Raw genomic sequence first — 25363 nt, forward strand, 5'->3', positions numbered from 1 at the left:
TAAAGCTCTAAATAAATATAAATAAAAATAAAACAAGAAAGCAGTAAAAATCAGTAAAGCTATCAAAAAGTAAAAGCAGAAGAAATAAAACAAGAAAGCAATAAAGTTGCATGTGGACACATGGAGTGTGTGCATCTGGTTCCCCTTCCAATGTTTGATCTATTTAGTAGATGGTGAGAAAGATGAGAGGCATTCCATCATTCCATGATTCCACCATCCATTCTCTTGGGAGAATAGTGTTGTGAGACAAAGGATACCTTGGTAGTAGTACATTGATTGAGGGCTTGGGGGTGGCCAGTTGTATCAATATTTTGTGCAATTGAGCCTACGGTTGGGTGGAGAGTCATCCCCAAGACTTTGTTGTAGTTAGTAGAAGAATTCAACTAGTGTTCAACTAGCGTTCCACAGGTAAGTAGTCTCTCCTCACATTAATTTTGAAATGTAATGTTAACTAGTTGATAAATTGCATGCTGATTATAAATCACTTGATTAATCTAATTAATTACATGTATTAAGCACGTTGGTCTCCATCTATGTCTCACGAAAAATAAGAAAAAATTTATTGAGCACCATAGTCGAAGAATCTAGCATCAATAAAACCACAATCTGCCTATATTATAGTTAAGTTTGCAAGTTTTTCTGTCTAAGTTGAAATGCATTTTAAGAGGAGACAAAAAAAAACAAGAAAACATAAATGAGATACAAATTTTCTTAATTCATTGAACAATAAATTTTCAATTGTATATAAATGAAACACAACACTATATAACTCATAAAACAAGAACAAAAAATCTAATCATCAAGTGAACACAACAAGATTTTTTTTTATGCAAATAGGAAAAATAAGGACCATTTTAAGTATGTGAAAAGAAAACTAGAACAAAAATATCTTAGTTCTCCTGCTGTGCATTATTTTAACACAAATCATTTAATTAAGCATATATAGAAATGAAGCCATTGATACACATGCAATCTTTTCTTTTCTTTTCTTTTTCCTAACATAACACAATTCTAGAGTCCACAGCAAATGAGAATCCAATTTAATATTTCAACAATGGAGAGAAAAATATTGGCTTATATATAACATGGTATAATAAGTATTTTTGAATGACATTATATTACTATGGAACTAATATATTTTGTTGTTATTAACAAAAATGAGATCATAGCCTAGTAAAAATTTTGATATATTTGAAATATTATATTGCATAATGTGCATCTTGGTCTCTGTTTTCATTCACAATGGGAAATGATGGTTGATTCAAAAGTTACAGGAAAAAGAAATCATATATATATATATATATATATATATATATATATATATATATATAGTCTTGATTGAGGTATTGTAGCAAATATGTAGATAGTGTTGGACTACATGTTTTTGTGTTGTGTAATTCAGGAACTTGTAATAAAATAAAAACTATACATTTGTGTTGTTGCAATCATTTGTGAATTATGAGTTGGTGAAATACAGGGAGTAAAAATGGAAAGAGGAAGAATATCTTAACTGTCAAAATGTATGAACTTGATGTACAAAGGAAGATTTTTTTTTGTTGGTCACAACTCTTTTATTTCAGAAATAATGTTGCTAAATGTTAAAGTAAAAGGACTCGAATACAAAGTTTTTGTAAATTGAAAAATTTAGATGATATGCTTTGCATGTATTGTTGAAAGTTTGTCTCAACAACAACTTGGAAATGTTCTTTTAGTTGCGGCATTTGCAACACACTATCAATTTTGCAATTATTTGTTTCGAGTGTGCACTCGATGTCGTGCTCATAGTTAAATACCATGTCATCTCCACATAATGTGCATTTAGATGTGTTTAGATGAGCACGTAATTTTCATTTACTGTAAATTCGCTGAAAAGGAGGAGAGAAAACATTTTTGGCTTTCAGCAATCCTTCGATCTGTTTTTATTTATTTTTTTATTTTTATTATATTTATTTATATATATTATATATATATATATATATATATATATATATATATATATATATATATTCAGAAATTTTAATTGTTAGGTTCCAATATGTACCATCAAAATGCAATATTTTTTACATCAAAGTAAAACTATTTTTACTTGAACAAAGGAGCTATTAGTAAGCATACCCGTGTTCTTGATATGACAAAAGATAATAGATGCACTCTTGCAAATTCTCCATTCAATGACTCAACAAGAGTGGTTGATCCAAAGCACAACTGTTGACTACCTTTCACATCATTTCTAACAAAGTTTTTGAACAAATATTGTAGAGTCATCTTTGAAGCCAATTCATATTGTATTTTGAAAAAATGTTCTCTATGACTATCATTTAATAGTAGCTGCAGTGAATCAGATAACATTTTTTTTGTTAAGCAATTTGTGTAAGAAATAATGAGATAATTTCTACCTTGATAACAATGGAACACAAAGATATAAGAACACAATTTCAAAGAAACTATTAGCTTTTTTTGAAAATGCAAGTATAGTTATTGTAGCAGCAGACTTACAATTGCATTGTCATTTGCAACTTCACCATCTCTTATATTGAGTTCAAGTTTCTTGTTATTTTGCTGTCAGCTTATCACTATTGCTCCTATTGAACCAACTACATATGTATCATTTGAAACAAGAAGACTATGCATTGTTGTATATGGAGCCAGTCTACCTTTTTTGCAAACTTGTGAAATTGATTCAATCATGGTTTTCTCCTGTAACACTATGCAACATTTTTTGTCTCCTTATTCGTAAATTACCTTATTTCTTATCGCAAAATATGTAATTTGAACATTATTTCCAACAGTAAACATGTTTTGGAAACTCTCTATAAGTTTGTTTCTCATGTTCACTGTGATAGTCAGTTGAACGTGGCTATCAACCAAATCAACATGGAGAAAATGTTTCTTTGTAGGAGAGTTAGGGATTTATGTTTTTTTTGGTCCATAATTAACGAAGATATCACCTTCAAAAGTCTTTGCATATGCTCTTAAGCATATTTCAATGATTGACGAGGATGTAGGTTCTATTGATTTTGGTCTATTTATATGCAAAGTTAGAACAATATGCTTTAAAAACATTGCCATTTATTTAATGAAAACATGTCATTTGACTATACAAATATTTAGTGCAACACAAATCTAACATTTTTGGATTCTCATCTTTCACCATTTCTTCTTCGAATGATTGCTTGCTAGAGCTAGGTGTTTCCATGATATTGTTCCAAATGATTGGACCAATCACTGCCAAAAATGAAAATGCATGTGATTAAGTCTAAAACAAGTGTACAAAGAACCTTTAAAAATAGTATGATATATATATATATATATATATATATATATATATATATATATTAAAGTACTATTAGCCATTGTTGGTGGCTATGTAGTAAATGTGCATAAGTTACAATAAAGAAATGTTTTATAGATTTCATTGACAAGTGCAAAAAAAGTTCATTCCTAGAATGTGTTATTAAGAGTCACTATGGCCACAAAACATTTTTTTCCAAACGTAGTTGGAAAAGAAATAATGAAATATGAACTAGAAGCTAAAGCAAATAATAATATTCAATATATAAAAAATGTGACAAAGTGAAAACCAAAATACGTACATTCCATGCTAACTATGACATAAAAAATTATAGTTATGGAAGCCAAACTGAACAAATTTATGTTGATGGTTCAAAAACTTACCAAAATTTGATATTTTCATTTTTTGTTTTGTTTTTGTGTTTCTAGTTGTATAGAATTCCTTTGTTTTTCAATGTTTGCAAATCAAAGCATATGTCAAAGGTGCATATTTGCAAAAATTGAAGTCATTACTTTGCATAAATGAAAATAGTTCCTTTGTTGATGGTTATTTTCCAACATGTCCAAATTCAAATCACCAACAAGCACAGTTGGGTAGTTGTTGCATGCATGCTCTAAACTAAACTTGATTAAATTAATTATTTCTTCAATGCTCGCATTGGTGCAATGTATACATTTGCAACTGTAACGAATTTTTTTCAAAATGGAATATTGCAATTGTTGATTCAATTTGGCTTCTTGTATAAGTGAAACGATTGTCAACTACAATAATTTTTCTGTAGTATGTGAGAATTCCTTGTAAATGGTATAAATGTATGCAATGATATTTTTTTGACAAAAAAATATTTGATGGAGGCAATTTTGTTTATTTCTTGGAAACAATGAATGTGAGCACTCATTAGATCATAATCAACAATTATATCTTCAAAATGCAAGGAGAAACTATGAGTGTTAAATTAACATATTGTCAAATAGTCATTTGTTTTACTTTGAAATATGCTATATTCAAGATCATAAGAGGCATTTTGTTTAAATATAAGAGGAATGGAAAAATTGGATCATTTGGTTCCGATCTATAATAATGTTTGTTCAATAATGCAAGATCATTAGCAATATATGAACGTGTCCTCATTTTGTTTAAGATGGACACAACGTCTTTATTTTCTTGTCATATTACTTGTTTTAGTTCATAAGTTTTCACATTTTCTTTCCAAAAATTGTAAGGATCACTAGTTCCTTTAAGACATGATTGTTAAAATATCAAAAAATCACATGCAGGCCATGCTTGACATAGGTCACCCCAAAATATTATGTCAAGGTTCCCAAACGGGGAAGCTAGAGTATGCATAATTTTGCGAAGTCGCTTGTCAATGTTATATAAAAATCGAGAATCAGTTAATGAAGCCTCATCTATCAACATAAATTTAAGTTGTTCATATTCTTTCCTCAATACATCAAATGTGTTAGAAGCTAATGGCACCATGTTACATGGTGAAAGTGGAAAACAAAAAGTTGAATGGATTGTGATACATGTGCAACATATGCAGCTTTTTAAGTAAATGCAAGTATTAGACCTTTTTTTCCAAGGGATCACTTTGTAAGTCTTTGTTATAAAAACGTACTAGTGCATGGTAAAGTGCTTGTGCAATGAATATTTTTCTTGTACTTGCACCTCGTGATGAAAAAATACTAGTGCTTACCAAGATTTTTTTTTTTTTTTTTTCCATAGAACTATTTTTTTTATTATTGATTGTTTCTCTTGATTTGATTGCCTCATAATTTCATGGTATGCCAATGTGTCCAAAAAAAAGGGATGCTTAATGAATTCATTGTTTTTTATATATTCAGTTTGAGTGTTTTTGAATTGCATTTTCTCCTGCAAGTCATGTTGAATGTCATATTTTTCATTAGAAAAATCCCTATTGTCAGTTTCTAATGGCAAGTGAAACATAAATATTTTGTCAATTTGTGATACAACTGTAGTAGAAGTAGTTTCAATATCACCCCATGGTGTGATTAAACGAGAAAATTATTTTTTAGTGACATTGACAATGTGCTTATGCGAAAAGTATGTTTTATCCCATGTCTCTTCATTTTTCTTTAATGTTTATTCAAAATATGTATGGGATGTACAACATCAATTTTTCTCTATAATGGTTTTCCGGGTCCATGTGTTCATTGTATCAAATGAATATTATGACACATGGACATTTTCCTTTTTTTGATGTTGTTTTTGGGATTGAATAAGAGGAAACATATTCTACAAAGAAAAATTATTCAAGGGAAATGGCTTGTGCAACATATTTATCAATGGTTTTCATGCAAACAATATCTTCAAAATTATCAAGTTCTTGTTCTAACAAAATAGGTCTTTTTAGAACGTATGTTTGTTTATGAACATTGTTTTTCTAGAAGATGAATAGAAAGGAAACGACAAAGAAATTTGGACTACTTTTCGACTTGAAGTTTGTTGCATATTTAGAAATGTGTTTCCAAGTTTGTGAATAGTCTCAATTTTTTTGTCTCCACAAGATATGAAATTTTCTCGAATTTGCTTGAATGCAGTTGTCATGGAACAATCCATTTTTGTCATATAAGAGATACAATATGTTGTTGTAGCATAGGCATCTAAAATAAATCAAGCATCTGTGTTTTCTTGCCACAATGAAGGGATTTATTTTGAAAATGTACTTATCCACATATCACAAGGATTTCTTTTGAGTAGTACAATTGGCCGAGTAATACAAAATCGTAAGAGCATGATGTATTCTTGTTTTGTAATTCCAAGGTTGGATAAAAACATGTCAAATGTTATGTTTTTTTAATAGGATTTGTCATGTAGAATAAATGGAAGTTTCTTTTGCATTGTTTGGATACCATTTTTTTCACTACACAAAGGATGTAAGGTACAAGTTTCATCAATTAGTGGGACAGGGAAACCGAATCTAAAAGTACAATTTTTATGGTTTTTGCAAGTTTTTGTGTGGTGATGAGCTTGAAATCGAATCATTTGATTCAACAAGATTCAACAAAATTGTTGAATCACAAGTCAAATATTGATCAATGAACCTATGACATCAACATCAGGGGATTGTTTATATATTAGCACATCTTGAATCCAAAACAATCCATGGTCATGCTATGTTCCTCTACTTTGGAATTTTGTAATAAAAAAATAACCTTGCACTTGACCAAATACTTCATTGTTTTTTGTTATCAAGGAATGTAGTGATGTGATTCTATGCCTAAAATATTGACTATAGATGAACAATTGATGTTTGATCAATTTTTCAATGCATTCATCATCAAATTTGTTTGTTTGATTTTTTATGGAGTCAGTGCTTTTTATTTTTAGTGCATTTATCAATGGTTCCCAAAGGTGCTCAACACTAGTCAATGTGACAAAGAAATTTGGTGGGACAGGCTATCGTATCATTGCAAATATATCTTTTCATAAATGTTCAAAATAGTCAGGATCTATGTGAATGCTTCTTAAACATTGATTTGCAAATGGTGATTTTAATAATTTATGAAGATTTTTTGTTTTTGACATCTTTAGAAACTATTTTTGCTCCTTTCAGTTCTTTTGCGAATAGTAATCCAAACTGAGTTAGAAACCTAGTTTATCAAAATATGGATTGCTTTAAAAAATATGTTGGTAATATGTGTTGAAAAGTCACCATACATGTGCAACAGTTCCCATTGTGAAATTTTTTAATACGAAAATTAAATGATAACATCAGTAGGGTGACTTGATCCAAACAACGGTGTCGGGAAGTTCAGTTCTTTAGAGAATTTGTCTTGAAAATTTCCTAGGGAATGAAACCCTTCAAAAGGTGAAATTTGTATTATTCTTGTATCAACGTCATGTATAAGATGGGCCTATGAATAACCTTTTATAAGTGTTTCAGTTTCTGGCTCTAGATGATTATCTACATTTGGTGAGTTTAGTTCCTTCATTTTGGGACTATCGTTCTATGATTTTTCCTACTTTGAACAAAATGTTTTTTCCATTCATAGGTGATTACTATTTGTTCGCTCTTGTATAGAGATGTGTTTCACAAGTCATGTAATGCATACATCACTTTTTTGGGTCGAATATGTTAGTGTTCTTCATTTTATAAATATAAACAGAGTCTGAAGATTAGCCAGGTAGCCTTTGAAATTGTCTTGCTTTGCATGAGTGCAAGTAGATAAATGCTACTTCAGTCAATCTCCGGTCTATTCTTATAAACGAAAACATCTAATTTGCAAATTTCCTCAGTAAAATGTAATCAAGTTCAGATCTGATTGTTGATGGTGGACAACGATCAGACATTGGAAGGCTGAAATCATTCACCTGGTGACTCTAGTGTCAAAAATCCCAAGGTTCAGACTTTTTATGGCAACTCGACTCTTCAAGAACCAGTAGCCTGAAGAATTTCTTGGTGAATTCATTGTTATCAAAATGGTTTTGCTGGATCGAAGGTATGCTCCCATGAGTCAAGATCACATTCCAGGTTTTCCAAATAAAATTCCTAAGGTAGATTGGCAAAGAAATTTGCCTACGTTTAAAGATGATGAAAAGAAGGATGCTGCTTTACATCTGGTTAGATTTCACATACATATTCGCAAGTTGAAGGTTGATTTTCCTAAAGATTGCTCGATGAAGATATTCATGGCCACTCTGGAAGGTGAAGCCCGATCTTGGTATGAAAGTTTACCGCCTACTTGTATTTACTGTTTAAAGGATTTTCATGCCATGTTCTTTGAAAGGTATAAAGAATCTTATCCATCATTAACTTTAGTTCAGAACTGTTGCAAACATGCTTATAGTTTTATTGAAAATCTTGAGAGAATTTATGAAGATGATAACTTCATGGATGATGAGATCATGGAAGCCCTGCACGAAAATCCATTTCAGCATCATAAAGAGCACTTAGAAGATGCTCAGGAACCTTTGCAGCAAGATCAAGATCTTAGTACAATGGAAAATGATGAAGGAGAGGGTTTTATTTCAGATCTGTCCATAGAAGAAGACAGTATGCATGGAAGTCAAGTTTCAATTTCAGAATGTGATAAAGTCAAGTCAGCTATTTCAGATCTAGATTCAGATCGTGATGATGAAGACAACCTTGTTCTGAATCCCATGAAGGGGAGCTCTGCTGTTGAGATCATCTAGAATGAAGAAGATAGAGTTATTGACCAAAGCCTTCATGAGGAGGTAATCCAGTGATTTCATGAAAACAAGATGAGATCTTTGTTCAAGTAAGTGAAAAATCTTCTTTTGATAAGTCAGTGGTAAATGATAATTTGATTGCCATGTCATATGAAGATGATCAAAAATGTTTTCACATTTCAAAAGATCAGGGAAATGAGGATTGTCATTCAGGTTTTTCATGTTTTGAAATGTTATTTCATGAAGACAATCACTGTTTGAGCAAAAGAAAACAAAAAGTATCATCTCCTTTGTCTGATGATGAGATAGATCAACTCCTGAAAGGCCATGTTACAGCCCAAACTAACACAGGTCTGCAGTGTGCATATGGTCAAGAAGGTGTTGGTGAAACTTTTTCTTCTTTTGAAAATGATGACAGTCTTGAAATTAGAGTTATAGATCAGCAAACATATAATATTTTCTTTCATGAAGATTATAAGGTTGTCATGTTTGATAATCTTGAAGATATTTTTTTGTTTAAGAATGACCTTGACCATGAAATTGAGGAATATGAGCCTGAGAGAGACAATATGACAGAATTTTTTATGCTCGAGGAATTTACAGCTAACACTCAGATGGCAGAAGCTTATACTTCTCTATGCTTTCCTATCACTCGGCAATCAGTTGTTCTTTCAGATCAGAATGAAGGGAGTATTTGTATTTTTGCTGCTGGATCTCAAGCCAAGCTAGTGCTTCAGGACTTTCAAGATCCTTTCGACATTCTTTTGCAAGCACTAGAGAAGATGAATGTTGCCTGGTTCATTATCATAAGCCTTGGTTTCAGTTGTTATTGTGAGTTGCTTACATGTACATCGTTCTGCCTGCTCGGGGAAAGTGAGAGCAGAATTTCATTGAGTAGCCATTTGTTGGATTGGTTACATTGGAAGGCCCACTTCACATGATTGTACATATTTCATCAGTAAGTAGGTAGTTGTCATCATGATTTGAAGCCCTCAAATCTCGATGGACTGTTGCTCTTTGAAAGCTTTGTATGTACTTGTTTCAATTAAGTCAGTCTTGAGTCATTTTTTGTTTTAGTCAGTTCAACTATGAGTCTTGAGTCAAAGTTTCATAGTAATTGGTTTTTGGGTGTTTTGAAGTTATTGACTCCATAGCCCAATGGACGAAGGCACTGCCTGCTTTCCTAGAGATCTATAGTTCTTGGCACCTCCAAGGAACTACCATCCCCATTGGAGCCAATGTTAGTGTCAGTATCTTCATCCCTCAGTCAGAGATCAAATCCTCTTGTTGCATTGCATATTAGGTGTCCCACCCAATCAGCTGCATTCCATTAGGTGCATGGATCATCTAATGGTATTAGTTTCTCCTATAGTTTCCCTCATGTCATTTACCTATTGGCTCATGTTTATTCATAAAAAATTGTATACAGTCACCTTTTTTGTCTTAAAAGTTGCAAAAGTCTTTCCTAGGGTTTCATCGTCATTTAGGTCTAGGGTTTCATCAAAAAGGGTTTCAAAAGGTCCAATAATAACAAGTAGGTGCATGGGGAGGTTCCAGTACCAATAAAATTCATAATTAAATGCTCAAAGATGTGTCTTTCCTCAAAACTCTGTTTTGAGGAAAAACATAGTATTTTAGCTTTTATTGTACAAATTGATGAAATTTCATTTCCTCCATATGTAAATCCTTTCGTCTGTGACCCTAGTCACTTTCCCTAGCCCCAATAGCTCCAACCCCCTGCAAAACAAGCAAAACACAGGTCATTCAGTTCATCACAAGCTCTAACAAAGTGAAAAAGTTCAAAATAAAGTCATTTTCAAAACATTGTAAAAGTGGGTTTTTCCAACCAAAAAATTAAAAGACTCCTTGTATATAAGTCATGTCTTCAATTTGAAAAGCTCATTTGCACTCTTGGAAGCAAAGCAAAGCCGTGTGAAGAGAAAGCAAGAGAAATTGGTGAAAAATTTCCCCAAGACAAAGGCGCGGCGCATTGGGTAACTGGCGCGGCGCACATAACTGGCACAGTGCATTGGGCTATGATTTACAATGAAAATTTACACGGGCGCGGCGCACATAACTGGCACGACGCGTTGGGTTTGATGCACAGCGCATACAGCCGACAAGCCTGAAATCTTCACCAACTCACTCCAAATCGCCCAAAACGTGTGGATCATCATTTGTGCAAGTAGGTTGAGCCTCTATCACTGCTTTTCATCCAATTTTGGTGGTTGTCTTATGGTGGTTGGCTAAGAAAATCAAACCCTACCTCTCTCTCCAAAGAAAACAGTGCTAGGTTTTGTATCAATTATTTGGCTTCCAAGTCATTCCATCATCTTTCCACTCCCTCGCCTCATTCTCCCTGATTTCACTATTCCCCAAATTCCACATTCTTAAAACATCATCTATTCCTACCCCAATTCCCATTTCCCAAAATCCTTAGTCCTAACTTTCCCAAAACCAAAATACAAATTCCCAAACCCTAGTCCCATACCAAAAGCTCCCAAATTACTCTCTAATTCCCTGTTCCCTTAACTAAACCCTGTCCCATCTGTCCCTAAATCCCTCATTATTTCCTCCCTCCACAGTCCCTCATATCACTTTTTCCCTTGGTGGCAAAAGTCAAAACACATCATAAATCACCTATTTCTCATCAAGACAGTTCATCCACTAGTAGAAATGGCATCTGATCCCTCATATGATTATGAAGAGGAGACACACAATGACTCACCTATAGAGGTACATGCACCTAGGAGGCCTCATAGAGGTGGCAAGCATATTCGAGAAGAACCAACCACTCTTGTTGAGTTACAGGCCTGCCCTCTTGCCATCACTTGTTTTCAGCACCAGTCCTGCTATGAATTTTTTGAGAAGGTTGCTAGCATTCACTTTCACCATGAGTTGGCATGTTTGTTTGTGTTGCATTTACATGATGGTCAAGCCACTCTAGCTGGTGTCACTTTCACATTAACACCAGAATCTATTTCACTAGAAACCGGTATTCATAACATTGGAGAGAAATGGAACAAGAGGTAGAAAATTGACTGGAAGCATTATGAATCATACATCAAACCTGGCTATTTGAGACAACTCAGCAGAGTATTTCCTTTCCAGTACCTCAAATATTCTTATGCCCCTTTGATGAAATTGATCATGAAGTATTTTAGCTGTGAGGGCCGGTTTTCACGTTTATATGCTTATCATATTAGGCTGCTGATGCATTTTACTAGGGTGAGGATGATGAACCTCCCTTACTTCATGTGCCGAAACATTGAGAAGATGACCACCCTAGTACAACACAAGACTCCTCAGTAGTAGTTCAACAATATATATCATTTTGCTCTCATTAAAATTGTGGTCATCCATCAGCTTGGCTTACAGGGTATCACTTGGGATGACTTCATTTCTCATGAGTCTTTCAGAGCTCCTCAGGGACCTTCATGGGCTTTGCATGAGACAGGTGGACCTTCTTATCAGCATGAGGGTCATGAGACATAGACCACTAGCATGCCAATGTTTATCACCTATCATAAGGGCACTAGACGGTTTTTTGCAGTAGCTAAGTGAGTATTATCTCCACCCAGGGTGGAAGGGGTCTCACTCCATCATCAGCACAATAGGTTTAGTACAAAGGCAAGAAGCCGCTACAGGATGAAGGACCATCAGGTGAGCGTGAGACTGATTTCATTCTCATTGAGGGTGATGATACTGATATGGGCCCGCAAAACACAAATCTCAAAGAAATCGTTCCAGAGTAGCAGGCGGACATCGATGCTTTGTCCATCAACATGGATAGGGCTAAATGGACCATACAGTACCTAGAGCAAAGGAATAAGCAGCTTGAAGATTAGCAAGCGATTATGGAGTTGAAAACATTTTGGAGAATTGCTAAGCTGCCTAAAGGAGGAGGGTGGAGCTCACTTCACTTGAGCAAGAGGTTAATGCTGATAGGGAGTCATGGCTTGAAAGAGCCAATATCCACTTGGAAAGAAAGTTAGAAAAGGCCATCAATGAGAAGAATATTCTGAGAAACATGGCATATCATTATTTTTCAAGGAACATGGTGTGTCAAGCTAGAATCAGGAGCTTGAAGGCAAAATTGAAGAGAGCATCAAGGAGGCAAAAGGAGCATGAAGGACTTCAGATATTGGCTGAGGCTTCCTTGGCCCAACACAATGCTTGATGGAGAAGACTCAGCCCAAATTTCAAAAAAATTGGGGCATTTTTTGCATTTTTGAAAATTTTGGCACAAAAAACAGGATTTTCTGCCCTATGTGTCGCGCCACATGGCGCTCGCTTTTGCTAGGAGCCTCTAAATCACAAAAACTCAGCATTTTTGGATTTGGCATGGAAAAATATGTTTTCCTACCAATGGACAAGAAATTTGGACAGGTTTTGAGCCCTCAAAAGGGTCAAAAACACTCAAAAAATGACCTCACTGCCCCTATTTCAACACACTGGATGCAATGTTGGTAGAACTGAATTTTGGAGGGGTAAATGGAGGCCAAATTGGAAAATTCCACTTGGGTTGGAAAGTATATAGGCAGAACGTTTCAACAAGCACACTTGGAGCAAATTTGGACACTGGGAAGGCCTTCAAAAGTGGGTCCAAAAAGGAGCTATGCATAGAGAATCAGGCACGGTGCATAGAGGAAATTTGGCCCAGTTTGACTAGGAATGCTCTGTTTTTCGCCCAGCTTTTTCCAGTTTGACTTTTTCACAATTTTAGTGTCAAAATTTTGATGTAATTAAATGTACATTGATGGATCATGATGTAAATATGTCAAATTTTCACTTATGGAGCTCGATTCATCTGTTAAAAAGTTTTTTGAAACTGAATGAATCAGTTCCCTTGTTTCTAGAGGCATGTTGTTCTGTTGCCTGATTTCTAGTTCTCAGTTTAGAATTAGTTGAAACAACTCCTAAACATGTGAGCTCGACCCCTAGAGGCTAGGATGAGCTATGGTTTGTCTATATTATGTTGCTTTTCAGTCATTAGGATGGTTAGACTTTTGAGAAAGACTTGAGCTTCATTGTACACTCATATCAGCATTTTGGCTAAGGAATTGAGATCAGGATTTGTAGCACTCTTTGGGATCCATGTGGCAATTTGTCTTGGTACAGTGCTTTCTTTTGTAATTGTGAAATTATTTATGCGATTGTATGCCATTATCTCTCTTATTTCTTCTCAGCTAAATCAAACAAGAGTGTAAGTAGAATCCATTGAAATTGCAGTGCTCTACTTGAGGTTTACTTTAGCTTTTGATGTTTTCAGCTGTTTGAAGAGGATGCCTGAGCTTTCTTGCCCTTTTCAACTCCTCACCTGTCTAATCCCTCCATCTCATTCGATTTGAAGTGCCAAAAACATTTTCCTACCTTGCCCCATTGAGATCTCTGCAAGACTGAGCCTCAATCCCCACACCCAAAATCTACTTTTCCATATGAGCCAACAAAAACATCATTTTATTCAATAAAACTTTTTCACACATATACCTAGCCTAAGATCAGTATTTCTATCAGTCATCTCAAGCCCTCATCAATTATAATTTGTTGAGATTGACCCAGAGAGATCCCTCTCCCGACCTGGTAGGGCTAGCTACCAGGTTAAGCGTGGTTTGATGTTGGCCCTGGATCCTACCTTCCTCAGCCTAAGGTAAATCTAGGCACTAACAAAATATTTCCAGACAAATAATCATTCTTTTATTCCAATTTTGTTTTTAGCATAATTCCCACCATCATATTGTCATCAATATTTATAGGTAATGTTGTTTGGATTCTATCTAGACTAGAAGAAACATTTATGATTGTTCCTGTTAATCCAATTTGTGATCTTTTGTAACCAAGTTGTCTTATTTGTGCAAAATCCATTCTTGGTGCCACTAATTTCTCTTCCAAATATGTCAATTGTGTAATGGAGATCAATTTTTCGTTTCATAAAATATGAAGAGGTGATGCAAATGAAGGCAGTTTTCATTGAGTATTGCATTATTACAAGATTTGCTTATTTTTTCATTGAGTTTAATGGCTTCTAAGTTTGATGCATGCATCATATAGCAAATAGTAGATAATATGTGTTTGTTAATAGATTGCATGTCCTTTCCAAAGGATAATCTATCACAAATGCAACATGCATACATAGGTGTGTCTTGGATTGATTGAAAATATTCCTCATTTTATTCATTTGACTTTACATGTCATTTTCGTGCTTCTTGTATTAGAGCACCTTGTCCTCATATTGCAGATTTCAATTGATGTCAGTGAGTGTACCACTTACTATATCCATTGGAAAAAGAGGTAGAGACTTCTTTATTATTTTGTGTCTCCATTGAAAAAAGGATTATTGTCCTCATTTGATGATGTGAAATCCTTCGATACCTAATCTAATTTTCTTTTTCTGATATTGTATTGTCAATTAAAAAATGCTTTAATTGAGTACAAGATCTAGTAAAACTAGATTCTTTGCTAACAAGATATCTACAAGGTACACTTGAAATTGACTTGCAGTTTTCTCTTTCTGAGATTCTTTGGAGCACTTGTGGTGTCTTGTCATTATGATTAATATTTTCAACATTCTGAATTTCCAGAAGTGCATGGAAATGTGCATGTGATGTAGCTATTGGTACATGCATAAGGTATAAGACTTTTGAACAAGCCTTTGATGAATAGAATCTCAAGGAAATGTTTTTTGTTTCTATATTCTAGATATATATGTTAACATAAAGTAGTTCACATATCCATTGTATTGAAAAACCTTTTCCCTCTATATGTCCATATGCATATGGCATTGGTGAGTTTATAATATAAGCTTACCAATCATTGATACATTGCTCTTGTTCAATGTTTCTAACATTCATGTGTTTTTTTAAGCAATTTGTAGCTTTATTGTCATTGAAAATGCAATAATTGTAAAAAATTTACGCGATTGTTTTTCCCATATTAGAAGCCTTGTTCAAATAATATTTTCTCAATTGACAATATGTCAAAGTGTCAAAGGGAGAATTAGCATGGAAAAATGCAAGAGACGGTTGCTTTATCTATTGAAGCTACATTATCTACTGTGTTATGTAAGAAGAGTGGTTCAAAATGTCCACATGTAGGATTTTTGCTATGAAACAAAATATTATATTGATAGCCATCAATGTTTGAATTTAATCGTAGATATGCTTGGTCATTTTTAAATATCCACAAATTGACTGGAATTGACAACGATTTGGAGAACCATTTGATATGGAACGCATCCTCCAATAAGCTAATTGTAGATGGAGAAAAAATAGAAGAAAGTTTGGACAATCCTTCCAAGTACATTTCAAGATCATTATCATGATGAAGATACTGAAGATATCCAGGAGTCAATTCTGTATTCAATGAATGCAAAGCAGAATCATGTCCATTGGATAAGAAATGTCAAAAGTGGTTTACAATTCCATGTCGTATCTCAGTTGAAGTATAGAGAAAGTGAATAAGAATAGTGAATGTTTCAAGTAAATAGTCATTAGGATAATAGAAGAGATGTTCTGATCTATTTAAATTGAATCTAGATAACTTGTAATCAATTTCTTGCAATTTTTATCCTTTCACATAAAATTATTTTTCATTGCCATGAAGTATATTGAGACAATGTGAAAAATTGTCCAAATGTGACAATGAATTATAATATTAAGAAGATGGGTTGCATTGAATTTTCAATTACTAGGTATCATACTAAAAGATTTTTAGACCTCATATATTATGTAGTCTACGTTGTCTTTGTGACTATCTTTTTTTCCTATTTTTTTTTAACAATACTTCAAAAATGAGTACCTAGCACCTTGACAAAGGAGTAGACAATATGGGCATAAGGAACCTTGAATATTGCATTCTTTGCTATTGAAATACAATTTAAAACTAAAGACATTTATATAATTTAAAATAATAACAATAAAAGTGCTATTATCATTTTAACAAATTTCAGAAAACAATATTTAATTTGTAAACTTCCATTAAAAACTTTGATAACTTTTGTAAATTATTTTCAAAATGTATAAATCAAATATAATCCAAACATTAGTTTCAAAAACCAATTACAATATAGATTTTTATAATAAACAACTTTAATTTAAAATAACAAGCATAAAGTTTCTTACAACAATAATCATATTCAAAAGTTTTTTGAAATAATAAGCATATTCAAATGCTTATTACCATAAAGATATCAATTGCACCCTGTCTAAGTTCGTAACCTACTACTACATTATAAAGACATATCTATCGGATAAAATGTAAAGTATTTAGGTTCTTAGCAGTATGTTGTATTTAGCATAATGTAGTTGTTGCAAATTAATATAATTCCAATTGATTGAGCATACCTATGGTTAACACGTGAACATTGCAGTCTTTTGACATATGAACATCATATCATTTGGAGTGAGTGTCGTAGCTAGTATGTGCATATGGGGGAACAAAGATCAGACATAATTGGTGGACAAAAACAATGCATGGAGTTAACGAAAAAAGTGACAAGTAGAAAAACTAATAATTGATAGTTCTATGTAGCAAGAAGAATGGAAGAAAATTTGTATGTTTTTTGATCAATAAAACATACCACACATTGTTGTTTTTTGCACAAATACCTATGAAATATTTTGTCATAAAAATTCTAGTATTTTTTCTATATATATGATTTTAGAATCCTTCTATGCAAATTGTCTCTTTATGATTTATGATACAATAAAATTAATCACAGTAGTTATATATAATTTATCTTCATGCATTGCTTATACATAGTTCAAGTGTATTCGTGATCACCCACTGATCATTAATATATTGACATACTTAGAATGAGAGTACATGAGAACCATAGTGACTTCAAAAGTAGGATTATTTGCATTATTAATAATAGCATTTATAACATTGTAGCCATAAATTTATTCAAGCTACACAAGGCTTGAGTACAAAGACAAAGTAACATTGCATTCAATGCCACTAGAGCATACACACACACACACACACACACATATATATATAATCTATTTTGTTCAAATAACAATGACCAAAGGTGGTCAATGTCATTTTGTATCATATTGTTTGCTAGCCATTGAACACATTATCCACTTTGCCATAAATAAAAAATAACATTCTAGTCACACATGACTAAAGAAATTGCAAATAAAAAATCATCATTCAATTGTAATCATAGTACTATAACTCCATTAAATTGCATATGAAGGCACCCGACAATGTGACTTTGTATCATATTGTTTGTTAGCCATTGAAAGCATTATCTACTATGTCATAAATAACAAATAACATTCTAGTCGCACATGACTACAAAAATTGCAAATAAAAACCATCACTCAAATGTAATCATAGTACTATAACTACATTAAATTTCATATGTACTTTAGTAAATGTGTCAATTTGAGCGAAAGATGTTGCACCAAAATTAACTAGAAATACAATAATTTAAGCTTCTATAGTTTCTCATCTTGGAATAAAGATTCCAAGTAGACACACACAACATAAATGACCATGAGATTTAGAGGTGCGTGCAATATTTGCTAATTTTAGCATTATAATATGTGAAAACTATTTCTCACATGAGACCTAGGGAATCAACAAATTTATCATTTAAATCACACCAAAAAAAAGTGTTGCATGTTGCCTTTTGACATTCATTCACAGTGCTTTGGATTTGTATAAAGATATTGCATGCAATTTCACCGACATTTGTACCAATTTAAACTGCAACTAATCCACCTACCACGGAAATTGCATTTAAAATGCTCATTCTTTTTCTTCCTCTCTATTTTATTTGCATAATCCAATTTTTTATTATCGGTCTCCTCCTATTCTATAATATGTTTCAATGATTTTGATAATTGCATAGCTACACATTCCATGACTTAGAATTATTCACAATTGCATAACATTATTTTTTAACAGGTTCCACCCAAACAATTAGACATCACTTGAACCCAGTACATCATCAAGTCAAATAATGACTTAACAATCTAAATAATATCACTCTTTAAAGGCCTTTTAGTATCAATTACAATAAATAATAACAGGAAAAAGTGCTCGAAAAACTAATTCCATTAGGTTAAGATGTTCAAATGTAAACACATTAGACATTGTACTTCAAATCATACCAAATGTCAATTGACCAAAAAGTCAAATCTAAGTATCTAAAAATATTTGAAAAAGCTTATAATTGTCTTTAAGTGTTTAGACATTAAATGCTATTAATTACCACAATTGCAAATAACAAAGGTTGTAAGGTTCTTTAATTCCTTCTAGTTCACATTTGTTTTTTATTTCTTTTCACTTGTTTTGAAAAAAGAATGCACATAATTGCTACATAAAACATTAATACTTTTCCATAATTTATTTTTTTAATTTTAGTTTGCCACCTAGACATAAATAATGTGTAATTTAGCCCCAAATTAATGGACATGAATAAAGTTCATCTAAAGTTTCTGAAAAATCTGTCAAGTTTTGGATATTGCCTCATCTATTTAAAAATATCTTGCACTTTAAAATTTAAAGCAAATTCAATCTTGCACAAATGTCTACAACATCTTAATCATTAGGATCCCATATTTATTAAATAAAAAGAACATGCAAAATCAATCATTTCTTAGCTAATATAGCAATCAATTTATTGAATCCTAAAAATATATATTTTCATAGGCCCACTACAAATATTATGAAGGCAATAAACTAGTGCATGATCTACTTACATAAAATACCTAGATAGAATAATTTATACTAGTGATTTGTATCCATGATTCTATATTTTTATTGCTTAAATACACTACATTTTTTGTCGATAACCTTTGTTCATTGACTATCACGTAATGCATCATAATTTACAATAACTATTATTAAAAACAATAAAATGTTTCTAACTATACACCATCAGATAAAAATAATAATAATAATTATATAAGTAATAAAACAAAGGTATTAATAGTGCAATGAAATATATATATAATACAGGACAATATATTTATTAACTACACGATTATTGAAATTTTCATGTTTAGCATTTTCTTTCTTCTTAAATTCAATATAAATGAGACAACATCACAATAATATCTAAGAATACTAGCTGAATAAGCAATTTTAACATCCATGAAACTTAAAATAAGCAAATATAAAATGACTTAATATAATAATTTAACACTCTATTTATTTATATCTAAAAACAATACTTACTCTATAATTTAATAATAGAGCATTTTAGTATTATGTAAACAATTTCAAGAATATATGTGTGTGTGTGGAAATTACTATAAATATAAATAGTTTTAAGTTTAATTAATTATTTAATATTCCAAATGTTTAATTTACAAAATATATGAATAAAATTAAACTAAAACTGAAATAAAATTTAAATTGACATTTAGATCAATTTAAACTGTGTCCTTTTCGCTCTTATACAGTTTATTCAAATTAATTAATAATAATAATAGTAATTTCCATTTTTAAGGTCACAGCCAAGCTAGACACCAAATTTGTGCATGAGACCCCCTTGTTTGTGGGACAAGGGACCCACCTCCGTGCAATGATTTGACTGCTAAGTCTACAAAGGCAGACATACTCTACCCCCCTCTGGTTTTGAACCTATGACCTCTTGGGAGGAAATACATGCTCTTAACCATTATAACACTCATTGAAACTTTAATTCATTTTGCAATCATCTACAATTTTAAGTAAAATCAACAAAACCTGACAATTTTGATCACTTAGTACAATTTAAAATTATTAGGACAAAAGAAAACAAGAAAGAAAGAAGAACATGGTCAACAAACAAAGTAAAAAAAATCTTGATATAAAATGTATTATAAAGCAAAAGGTGTATTTTAAATATAAATTGATAAAATAGTTAAAAATTATAAAAGAATTTAATTATTTTATATACATTTTTAATTAATTTGGTTGTATGTTTTCTTGACAAGATATATATATATATATATATATATATATATATATATATATATATATATATATATATTATTTTTAATTATCTAAATAGACCTAATATTCTAGAGTGCATTGTCTAAAATTGTAATTTAAATAAATAATTTTCAAATCTAAAACAAAATTGATTTAGGGAAGAAAAAAGAGTGAGAAAAAAAACCCAAACATAATAATTATTTGCTTTCTTATTTATATTTATAATAATAATAATAATAAATTAACACTTTTTTCGCACACAGTGAATGTATAATAATAACTAATTTACTAAATATTTAACTTTTAATTTATAACAAATCAATTGATGATAGAACTGATCATAGACCTCATTTAAGTTGTTTATAAACAAAAATAATAATAATCACAGTGAACCTAGGTTCTAGAAAACAAAACACAAAATTATATTTTCAATCTATATTGAATAAAAAAGTACATTCCAAGCCAAATATGTATGAAGAGAAATAAAACATGGACGAGGGAATAAGTTAAAATATCGAGGTAATAAATGACATTAGTACTCTCAAATATCAACAAAAACGTTAAAAACCATGAAGCAAGATAATTTGTCCATTGTTGCTCATTTCCTCATAAAACAACAGAGTACTTCAATCTCACCTAATATCAAAATTAATATATATGTGAATATTTTAAATAAAATAATATTTAAATATAACTCATATCACAACCTTTGTTGAATTTTTCAAATCTCACACCAACTCCTGTGAAGTATTGTAGCTAGAACTGAATTGATTGAGGAGTGTCAATGGTCAGGAGTGTCTAGAGAGACCATTCAAACGACAAGTTCGACAACCGACCTCATAATGTGGGCCATCATCCGACTTGCTTTCAATAAGGGCCACAAACGAAATATGTGAGTAGAGATGGGGGTGTTTAGAAGGAGTCAAATTGGTCGGGGAGTGTCATAGCATCGTTCAAAAGACAAGACCAACCTCCAACCTCATAACCAACCCAACCTTTGACTTGCTTCTAGGAGGGCCCACAAAAGAAATATATATGTATATTTGGCTTCTTTATAATTTATAATTTTGTTTTTTCATATAACATATTATTTAATAAATTAAAAATATTTTATTATTTTATCAATAAAGAAATAAATTGAATAAATTATTCTTATAATATAAATTTATTTAAAGAAATTTTACAGAAAGATTATTATTATTTCTATCTAAAATTTTAAGATAACATCCAAAAACTATGTACAAATTTAAACAAGTTTCTATTAAAATGTTTAAAAGATATGAGCCCGTTATCCTTTAAAGAAAAAAATAATGTGAATATGGTTATTTTTATTTTATTTTTCAAATACAAATAATACAAATTAGTCAATAAGAAATAATATATATTATTATAAAACTATTTGCTTGTTTATTTATAAATATAAAAAAGTTAAAGTTAAATTAACAATTTTTTTTTTCTAAATGTCACATAGTGAATGTATGTATTTTAATTTTAATTTATAACATGTCAAATGATGATAGACCTGATCATAGACCTCATTTAAGTCGTTTATAAATAATAATAATAATAATAATAGCAATGAACTTAGATTCTAGGAAACAAAACGCAAAAATTATATTTTCAATTTATATTGAATAAAAAATTACATTACAAGCCAAATATGTATGAGAAGAGAAATAAAAAATGGAAGAGGGAATAAGTTACAATTTGTAGGTAATAAATGACATAATTATTATGAAATGTCAACACAAAAAATAAAAACCATGAAGCAAGATAATTTGACCATTGATGCTCATTTCCTTGTAAAACAACAAAGTACTCTAATCTCACCGAATATCAACATTAATGTATACATGAATAATTTTGATTAAAATAATATTTAAATGAAAAAGATATTGTAACCTTCATTGAATTTGTCAACGTCCACAACAACTCACGTGAAGTATTGTAGCTGCATCTGAATTGGTCGACAAGTGTCAGTGGTTGAGAGTGTCTAGAGGGACCATTCAAATGACCACATAATGGAGGTCGACGTCCAATTTGCTTTCAGTAGGGGCCACAAAATAAATATGTGTGTATAGTTGTGCATGTTTACAAGGAGACAAATTGATCTGAGAGTGTCATAATATTGTTCAAAAGACAAGGCCGACCTCTGACCTCATAATCAACCCGGCCTCTAGCTTTCTTTTAGGAGTGCCCACAAAAGAAATATATGTGTATAGTTGGCGTGTTTATAATTTATTATTTTGTTTATTCATATAAATATTATTTAATAAATTTAATTTAAAATACTTTATTTTTTTATCAATAAAAAAATAAATTGAATAAATTATTTTTATAAGATAAATTTATTTAAAGCAAATTTACAAAAAGATTATTATTCCTTCTATCTAAAAGTTTAAGATAATAAATCCAAAGACTACGTACAAATTAAAACAAGTTACTATTAAAATGTTTAAAAGATATGAACCTGTTATGCCTCCTTCAAAGGAAAAAATTATGTGAATATGGTTAATAAATTACAAAAGTCGAAAATAACTAACTTAAACTCGAGTTGCAACTTCAATATTGCTCGAAGGTAAACATTTTCCAAGACAGGTCAGAGATCGACTTTTTCCTTATGATTCTTCTCCAAACACATGTCGAATGCTCGACCAGGAAGTTGGGCCCAACCTCGACTATGGGTTTCATTGGAGTACAAAGAAACCCAAAAAAATAACGTGGAGAGGGATTCACTATTCTTATGTTTATTTTTTTTAAACGTTGATGCAGGAGCATTCAACTCAATAATTTCATCATAGTCTAGTTAACTTAGGGGTCTTGTGTTTTCAAGGAAGTTGGATTCCTATGTATGTAATTATTAATGTTTTAAGTGATTAGAATAGGAATTAATTAGATATTGTGAAGATATTTGTAAATTCTCTCTAATGTAGGAGAACATGGGTGATTAATGATGATGAGAGAGTTAGAAATCAATTGTAAGTCTTGGACTAGAATGTGGTTTGATGATTCGAGGAGTTAAAGAAGATTCTTAGGGATAAGTAGGAGTCAAAAGTGGACTTAGAGGATATTCAGGAGTTAGTTCAGCAAATTAAGTATCTAAACCAGAATTAGTTCAACAGAACCTTTTGTATAAATGAAAGCCAAAAAGGCATAGAGAGTTAGTAGGCAGAGAGTAGCTAGAGAAGTAGTTGGAGAGTAGTTAGAGGAGTCAGTCAATCAGGCTGTAAGCCTATGGGCAAGAGAGGAACAAAGGCCATTGATACAGAAGATCAGGCCAAGGAAAGAGTTCCTATGTAAATACATGCTTATTAATACAAACAACTCAATTCTGAGTTATGTGTGTGTATGGATTAAGTGAATTGTAATCCATGTGTGGATTAGTGATTCTGTATCTTATATGTATGTAGGTGCAGTTCAGGCAGAATTAGAGGTGAAATACAGAGAAGAGTAACAGAACAACTTCCAACTGCGGTTGGGTAGAAGTTGTTAGGGCAGCTCCACAGTTGCGATTGTGGGTAGAGTTGTCTTAGAGATAACAATTCCAGCAAAAGAAGTGTTGGGTAGAATTGTTAGTCAGCAAGAGGTTTGAGGAGAGAACCATAGAGCTTGTGTTACAGCTTTGTACATATCCCTTTAGTATTACAGTGAATATGGAAGAGCATAAAGGCACGAGCAGAGTTAAGTTAAGGAGAGAGTTGTGGCAGAACAACAGAGGACCAGATCCCTAAAGGAAGTGAAACCACAAAAAGACACTGAAGAAATGACACAAAACCAAATTAAAGAGTAGCGGGGGTAGGAGAGAACAAATTCCCTTGATCGTGGTTGAAGTCCCGTAGTAAATCTTAGCCGTCGATTTCAAAAGTCAATGCTCACGTCATAGTCAACTGCAGGGTTAATTTGGTTGATAACCTGTGTGCTAGTTGAAAGGCCGTAGATTGTAGGATTTAAGGGCTTCGTCATCCAATGGATATCAGGCCTTAAAGAGATCGAATGTTAACTGCAAGGGTGGACCCAAACTTCTATAGATCGAGGGTTTATATCTCTCATCGGCTCCATAAAGGTGTTAAATGTCATGCAAATGATCCACCCGATATCATTGAGGACTCTCGGATCAAGAAGATCTTGATCAATGGTTGTAAAGTGTCAGGCTAGTTTGTTGATTAGGAAAAGACATCAACCGTCGGATTGAAGGTAATATCGACAGTGGAGAAAGATCGCAATAAAGAAATTGGAAAAGGCGAACCCGAGGAGGTTATAGGAATGGTTTTAATTTATTTGAAGTTCGGTTGTGTTGTCACATGTTGCATGGGAGAGGCGATGAAGGCACACGATGGTGTGATGCGAGATTGCGACAACCATTGATCTGATGGAAGAAATCAATGGTGGAAAGGGAAATCGCATATCGCAAGTTGGGAGTTCCGAAAGCATATTCTATTGAGTTGAAAGGTTTTGTGAAAAGGATGAAGGGTTGAGTTATAAAGTCTCAATAGAAATATTGATGAAGGGTTAGACTATAGAAAGTCTAATGAAATGTCTCCGCATAATATTAAATGAAGGGCCTTGAACCTTAGCTTATGAAGGTTTGACCAGTCAGGTCAATGAAATTCTTGGGATGAATGAGATCATGAATTTTTATATGCATACTGGGGTAGAGGGGTTTACATGCGTCAGAGTGGTATTAGAGCTAGTTAAAGCTCTTTTTAATTAAAGCAAAATTGTGCAGAATATAAGTGTGATTGCAAAAGAAAAAGAAGATCAGGTTATTTGAATCTGATAAGAGAAGACATGACATAAGATGAGAGTAAGTTATATTATTAAGAAGAGATTGTAGAAGCATAAGGAAAGAACAATGATGTTTGTTTTCCTGAGGAAAGTGGAGGTTCACTCAAATGTGAAGAATGGATGGAAACTGCTTGTGAAGCCATGCAGTGGCAGTGAACCTGAAGAATCCAACTGAAGGTTGGATAGAGAGGATAA

The sequence above is a fragment of the Pinus tabuliformis genome, chromosome 1_1 (genome assembly GCF_031772625.1).
Source record: "Pinus tabuliformis cultivar Carrire ecotype Pingquan chromosome 1_1, CPIR1, whole genome shotgun sequence".
NCBI lineage: Eukaryota > Viridiplantae > Streptophyta > Pinopsida > Pinales > Pinaceae > Pinus > Pinus tabuliformis.